We start from the raw sequence: 7,831 nt of genomic DNA, 5'->3' as shown, positions 1-7,831 counted from the left end.
TGCAAAAATTGTTCGTAAATCGGAATTTCATTCCCAAAACTAGCGCGCAACAAACCGCATTGATCAGTACAAATTTCGAAACATTTAATTTCGCGATTAAACTCCGATTACACTCCTCACCCGCATAATTATTGATAATCGATTAATCACGTCGTATTACCGTATTTGAATTATTAAATTTTGCGGTTTCATGCTGCCCCAGGTTTCAGGTATCAACCAGCAACCTGCCTGCCCGCTTATACCCGGATATATCGGAAACTGAGAATGACCAAAACTAGTCGATTATTTTTCCTCAAAATCGGTTTTTGTTTTATCACTACCACGAACGACGCGATGCAATATCAATTCATACGATTAAAGTATCAACAATTATCGTAGTCTAACTTACCAAGTGCCCATTTGTTGTAACAAGCGAAAGATAAACGAATATTTTCACCTGAATTTGAAAGAATATTTTCAACGAAGCTATAAATTATCAAACAACTTTACCGCCGTTAAGATCACGTACCGAAAGTTACGAAATTTTCGTTTCAACTGCACGGTTTCAAAAAAATACGAAATAATCGATTAATCGATTAATTTTTACCGATTCAATCTAATCCCAATCAATTATTTCTTCGACCCGATTAATCGATGCATCGATTATTGTTTTTAGCTTGCAATTAGCGGCCGTCGCTGAGTCGGAAATCCGGAGAAGTTGAACCCGCGGAGCCAAACGAGAGAGAAAACCGAGAAGAAGTCGGAAAACGAGGGGCGGGGGCGATGGGGGTGGAAGGTCGGGGGTGGGGGTGGGGGAGCCGCATGTGTCGGGGGAATTTGAGGCGCGCAACGGGAGTCCAGTCCACGCGCAGACGCCGGAACGTGCGCATCTCGACGATCGCGTTGGACCCGCGAACCCCGAATTTACCGGCATTGTGCAACGTGCTTCGGGTCGCGATTGACAGGTTGGCTGATTCCCGAATTATCGCCGCCGTCACCCGACTCCTCGAAACAACCCCTCAAACAAAAACTTACGAGGAACCGGATTTTTCGCCGATATTAACGTTCGCTCGGTTCGTTTGGAACTGTATTTGATTTTTTATTGTATCGTCAGGGAGACGGAGTATCGGAAGATCGGGAACTTGAGGGGGGAAAATTGTTTTTTTTTTTTTTTTTTCATTTTTGATTTTGAAAATCGAAGCTTATTTTTGTTGACAATGTTTTTTATTCTTTAGTTTTAGTCGATGTTTCGTTGCCCTAAATTTCACCTGAATTGTTCTGAAATATCGGAACGTGTATTTGAACTTGTGGAATTTGAGGAGAGATAGAATATCGGGGGTCAAAATCGTATTAATAACGAACGATTGTCGGAGTTGAAATTTTTTTAACGTACCTCATTTTTTTTTTTTTTCACCTTTTACAGTTTTTGAATGTTTTGAAAAAATGTATGTATATATATGATGCATTGAATCGGAAAGCAGAATTTTTCACACAAACCCTAAAATTTATTCCACACGCATTTGCATGTTGAATTAAATGAATCGATGTACGCATGCGTCGTACATTGTTTAAACAAAGGTGTAATAATAATACAGTCTATTGCACGTTTTAATAATTAGTGATTGTCGTGTGATGATGATGTATTATTTGCGATATAGTTATATACAATTACGCAAATTTAAATAATACACTAATCGATAATTTAATAACCGTAAACGAATTTCATGTTGATAAATTAATAAATTTATTGAATAATTCATTCCTACCTGATTTATAATTATACAATGTATTCGTAATTGAAAATTATTATCTAAAAAAAAAAAAAAAATATATAAGTTTTTAAGTTTCGTTATTTATTGTCGGTATAATATTAACACCTATTATACAGTTTTATTTGGATAGTGCGGGAAGTTTGTTAGTTCGGGTGTTTGTTGCATCGATTTATGTAATATTTATACAGCATCAATTGCGATTTGTAATAGCTGCAACGGACTCCGTTCATCCTGCCGCAACATGTGGATGAAGACTTGTAATCGATGGCTGGCAGAGATGCGGATGCAGTAAAAAATCGGTAAGCATTTATCGCCTACGTATCTCATTTCTCGTGCTCGCAATCAGTAAAGTTTTAAAGATACGCAGAACAATTGTACGCGTAATGTTGAGTGATGAGCGATGAACAGCAAAAATTGAACATTTTTTAACAATTTGAACAAGCTTCTGATACGTTGATTATTAGAAACGGTGAAATTCTTTAACTCGCAATCAGCCGCAAATGAAATTTCTACATACTTCGATTCGATTGAATTGTCAAATTTGTTTGTGTGATCGGACGCAAAATAAACTCAATAAAAATAGAAGAAGAAATTCGTCGATTCATCAGACATGGAAAAAAATATTTACCCATGGTTCTTATTCAATCAAATACGCTACCGTTCATCGTCAAACGAATCGTTTGATCGAATCAATAAAAAATTGATTGCGTTCGATATAAATTTATCCAACTGAACAATACGCGTTCAGGTAAACACGATATTGGAATATTGAAAAGTATGGCGAAACTTTTCCCTTCGTAAGATTTTCTTTTAGTCAGGTTTAACACATTTTTTATGCATTATTTTAAGTGTTAATACATATCAGAAAAAGAATTCTTATAACGTCTGTAAGCTATAAAAAATTCACCACTAAATCACTTTATTGCTATACTTACCGAAAACTTTTCTCACCCAAAGTTTTTCCTAGGGCGTTATTTTCCCCGAATCTCTTCTTAGTCCGCGTGTCAAATAACGCAAGAAGAATTCACCGATTATTTGACTGACGTTCGGAATTTTCCTGTCATCAAGATTGATATTCACTGCGTTATATTACCTCAGCCAAGAACAGAAAGTGAAACAAATAAAACAAATTTTCAAAAATCCCTTCAACCTCATTTAAATTTTTCCACGAATACAATTAACAAACGGACCATTAAATACATTTATTGTAATTATCCTCCAAGATACAAACTATTAAACTTTTCCGATCAATCAAAACTCATCGACATTGTCCAATTTCTGATTCTCAAATTCTGCTGTTTCTATTCTGCACAAACATTCGCAACTTTTCCGCGCGTTGTCTTATATATTACAATTTCACCTATCGTACAACAAGTTCGAACCTACCTCACCGAATCGCAGGTTGATTTTTCGGTCGAAAACTCCTCTTAGCTCTCGGCTTTACGGGGGATGAACGTAATGGGAAAAACTGGATTGAAACTAAAGTTTTAAAACTAATGGGCACGCCGTTCACCCCCCCCCCCCCCCCCCCCCCTCATCTTTTCTGCCCTCGGCTCTTCTCGTTCACCCAGTTCTTCTACTGTGCGTTGTACCAATATGTATATATATATATATATGAATATATATACCTCGTATTTCGCCTGCGAAATCCGCGATTTATTGAATCTCTCTAATTGCTAAGCTGAGACCGTTATTTATCCCTCAAATCTCAAGATTGTAGCATCGATTCACGTCAGTTATTCTCAAAACCGCCACATGTCACACCATATAAAATCGGGGCACGGTGATTTTGAGTAGAAACAATTGATCTGCGGGTAAATGTTTCTGCTTGAATGCCAGATATTTTATATTTTTTTTTTCTTTTTGCAATTCTATTCACCTACTAGATACAAAAATCGGTATAATCGGTAATTTGAAAAATAAAAAAAAAAAAAACAAATACTCGGTGTAGATGGTACAGGAGTAAAGAATGTTGTCGTATTTTAACAAGTATAATAACATGGAAACATATTGCAGTTTTTTAGTCCGCGATGCGTGTTAGGAAATTCTTTGATACGGTTTAAAAAAATAAATTTATCAATAATAAATAATCTTGCCGTCGTATTTTGGCTCGTATCTGCGTGAAGAAGTATTTCCGGCAGAGCGAAGAGCGAATGTGTGACCGAATGAGCGGATTAATGTCGTTTCGGACGAACGTTGCCCTGCATGCATGTATTCCTGACGGGCGGAGAGGGTAAATACACATTGCGAACGGTACAAAAAAAGGAAAGAAAAGAATTGCTTCCCGAATCGAGGGTTTATTGTTTCACCGCAGGCGGTGGTTGGAGAAAGAGAGAGTAATAATAAAAAAAAAAAAAAAAAAAATTAAAATTACAAAAATTGGAATAGAATCGAGAACAAAAAGAATTCAAAAATATCCACCCGCCAAGCCGGCAGACGAAACGAGAAGCTCTCGTACGTTTTTACGAATGTTGTATTTTCACTGGTTTTGTTAGGATTCTGCACTGCTTTATTCGCTGCATGTGAAGTTTCGTGGAGTGAATATCCCAACAAAACTTTACGTGTATAATTTTTCTAAAATATTCGGTGAACAAATGTCGAACAGATTTTTCTGGAAACTACTGTTTTCCATCAAATATCGTTATTTGAATATAAGGGATGTTTTAGAAAATTACTTCGCGCAAAAATTCGTGGGCAGATTTTTGTTCATCGTCGATAATGAGTATAATAAAACAATTATCAGGTACTTGTGATTGTAGGAAAATACATTTCAATCCAGTATAGATAATTTTAGTTTTTCTTCTTCGTCAGAGTTTTTACTCACGATGAAGAATATTTTTCATCCCCAATCGCGTATGAACGAGATTCTTTAATGGATTCTTGACTAAAAAATCGAGCATCGAAACTACTGGGTAATATTTTAAAATTGCCATAGTGACTTTCATACTTTTCACACAGTGAATCAAGTTTTACAATAACAAACCTGGTCATATTCGTATCAAAATTTGTTACACAAACCGAAACGAGCTAAAAACACGAGATTGAAGTTCGTGTAAATATAACTATTTACTTATTTTTACAATGACGTTCAAGGAACTAAGATGTTAAAATACGAGCATGTTTTGTTTTATTACAGTTCATCGAATTTCAAATAATTCCGGTTTTCCCTAAACATGAACCGTTACCAACTTCAACATGATCTATAAACTGGGAAGTTGGTCGTCGTCAGGATGCAACGGTTGTCATATAATGAAGTTACGTTTGGTTAATTTTCCTACAAAGCGATTGCCTTTCAACTAGAAACTTGAATTCAAGTATCTCAATAGATTTACTCGATGACGTTCTTTCGCGACGAATGAAAATTGTCTACGAGTATAATTGATCCTTCCTCTAAAATCCAGAGTTGTATTACATGCAGGGATGTTCGATTAATCGATGAATCAGTTCTTCGAATCGACTGTTTTTCCAACACATCGATCATCGCGAATCATCTCATTCGGTAATTTGTTATCTTGATAAAACGTTTAATCAGCTTTTTCAGTTGAATATTTTTCCTATCATTCAATTAATCAGCTCTTGTAATTAATCTGTTTCTTTATTTCTTTCTTTTTCTTTTTTTTTTGTTTTTTTTACTAATCCATCAATCGATTATTTTAATCGTGTGGCGTAGTTCTTCACGTTTTCAGCTTCTTTCTCCGCGTGAACCAAGGTTCTGAAATTTCCGAACCGTGCTCGATCGGCACCAAAGTCGAGCCCTAAATCACGTAGACCGCGTTTATCGAAGATTAATGTCCGTCGATTGATACTATGGCCACGCTCTCGATCCTATCTCCTCCTTATAAATTTGTCCTCGACTCATTAGGACGGATAAAGCTGTGCCCCGGGGTGGTCAGATATCATTTATTAGTCGGTCCACGCAGGGCTCTCTGAGCTTCTACTCCGAACAAAAGATTCACTTGAAACGTCCCAGAAATCTTCTCTTTCCTTCCTTGCTTTTCGATTTTGACTACGCGACTTTTGCAATGTTTTTCAACAATCGACGATCGGTTCTTTCTATTCGTTGATTCAGAAACGCAACGTTCGTTTCTTATTCGAATACGCGATGTAGCTGGAGATTCGCAAAGGGTTTACCTGCTCTCGTAATCCAGGCCTTTATGATACATCGTCGGTTCAATAGGCAGGACCGATGTTCATTGATATTCGAACCCTTCCGAAAATCGGGCGCGCATTTAGCCGAGTACGTCGGCACGAATATCCGGTAGACTGGATCCGGACGGATTCACAATCACATTCCCTTAGAAATCTGTCGAATCTACTCGTGTGTTCGAAATTCAAACAGCGTCAGATTAACCGTTTAAGCTCACCGGCGCAAATTCGTAAGCGCGATAATTACTATCGGCCGATTGTGCATTAAAATTATTAATTAAAATCCTGAAATGCATAAATTTTCTCAAGTTCAACCGTTGTTCAATTTTTCTAAATACTCTTGCTTGTTTTTCATCGAGCTTTTTTTAAACACATTTCCACTGCCTCGTTAATTCAGCGGAATAACGAAGTAGTCTTTACATTGGAAACGTTGCGTTTTATTTCTGGTATAAATTATAATTATTACTGCAGCGAATCTGTTTCGCATTCTCTGTGAAAAATAACCATCGTCAATGTTCGTTTTGTTTTCAGTTTGCGTTTTACTCGCTGCTGTAGTTTCATGATATTCAACTTTATTTTCGACGAGGATAAAATAACATCCATGCCTCTCGCGTTACAATAATAGAACGAATATTCATTTAATTACAAAATGCGTATCGCGGTGTGTGGGAAAATTCACCAGGTATATTATCCGCGGAATTCCCTAACAACTCTCTGCAAGCCCCGTAATTCGTGTTATGCAGTTTTCCCTCTGAAACTTGATACCTGCAACCCGTATTCGGTATTGAAGCTTGTCCGGGAATTTTAGTTACGCGTTGTTAACGGCGTAAAAAAGTTTCAATGAAAAAAGAACACGGAACACAAAAATTCATCCTGGAATTCGTTTCGAGTTAAACATGATCGATCGTTATTCAATGACTCGACTTCCAGACGTTGACTCAAAGAAATACATTATACTCCCACAAAAATGTTAGGATACTTACGATTGTAAGCTAAGCTCGTAAATAACTCAGGTTTACTCAACTGTAAAACTGGACTTATCTGAAGCCCAGCTCTTATCGTCCAACAGACGAAGAATTCTTTATTTATAGTTTACACCACGCCGGTATCGTCGAGCTTCTCTGACGGTCGATACTGCTGGATAATTTATTCTCCATTCCATTTTCTTAAGGACCGTCAACCTTTGCCCTTACACTCTAAATTGCTCTGAAAAGCACGAGTATTCCGAATTAAGGAATTAAGTGACAAGTTTTGGTCACGATCTGCGATTCTGTCATCGTCAGGTGGCATCGGAAGCTACATTTCTCGGTACTTGAAATTAAGGTAATTAAGGTAACATATCTCCCCATAATCATACGGTCTTCCATATTACGCATAATACGTCACGGTGGAACATTTTCAGTTTTCATGCTGACACAAGCTTCGCAAAACTCGCTGCACTGCAGCAGAAGAGTGACCGAATAAGACGAAACTACTTGGATTGTACGATTGTAAGATGACGATTTTCCGTAGAATCGTTTCCGCTTCTCGTTTTGCACTTGTCGTTTAACTCTCAATATCGTGCACGAATTACGGTATGAGGCTAAAAAAAAATATAAATTCTGCAGCATTACACTGAGAAAAATTTCATTTGTTACAGTAACTAGAACAATTTGGTAAAACAGGTATTATTGAAAAAACTGTTTGAATATCGCTGGAATTACGAAAAACGAGCTACGCCTAAACATTTTGCGCTATCGTCGATCCTTTTTTGGTAATTGCAATGCAAAATCAGTTTCTGAGGTTTACTCTACTTTTTTAGTTAAATGAGGCTTTAACGTCAATTTAGTCTTGCAAAAGCATGAAATTCTCGTAACAGTTACAAGAAAATATGTCCAGACTTTCCGGTAACAGCCAGAAAACTAATTTTCATTTTCAACCTAGAACTATATTTT

General features: G+C 36.9%; 1 protein-coding gene across 1 annotated transcript in view; it reads left to right on the top strand.

The window, feature by feature from the left end:
* Positions 1-1,861: 1,861 nt before the first annotated feature.
* Positions 1,862-7,831, top strand: part of LOC124301652 (uncharacterized) — a 310,056-nt gene continuing 304,086 nt past the window's right edge. The window contains exon 1 of the mRNA XM_046756994.1: positions 1,862-2,050. The gene's annotated coding sequence lies outside the window, so the exon portion shown is untranslated. The remainder of the gene's footprint in view (positions 2,051-7,831) is intronic.

This window comes from Neodiprion virginianus, chromosome 3, assembly GCF_021901495.1.
Source record: "Neodiprion virginianus isolate iyNeoVirg1 chromosome 3, iyNeoVirg1.1, whole genome shotgun sequence".
Taxonomy (NCBI): Eukaryota; Metazoa; Arthropoda; class Insecta; order Hymenoptera; family Diprionidae; genus Neodiprion; species Neodiprion virginianus.
Note: the sequence above shows the minus strand (reverse complement) of the source record. Positions and strands in the feature narration are given on the sequence as shown.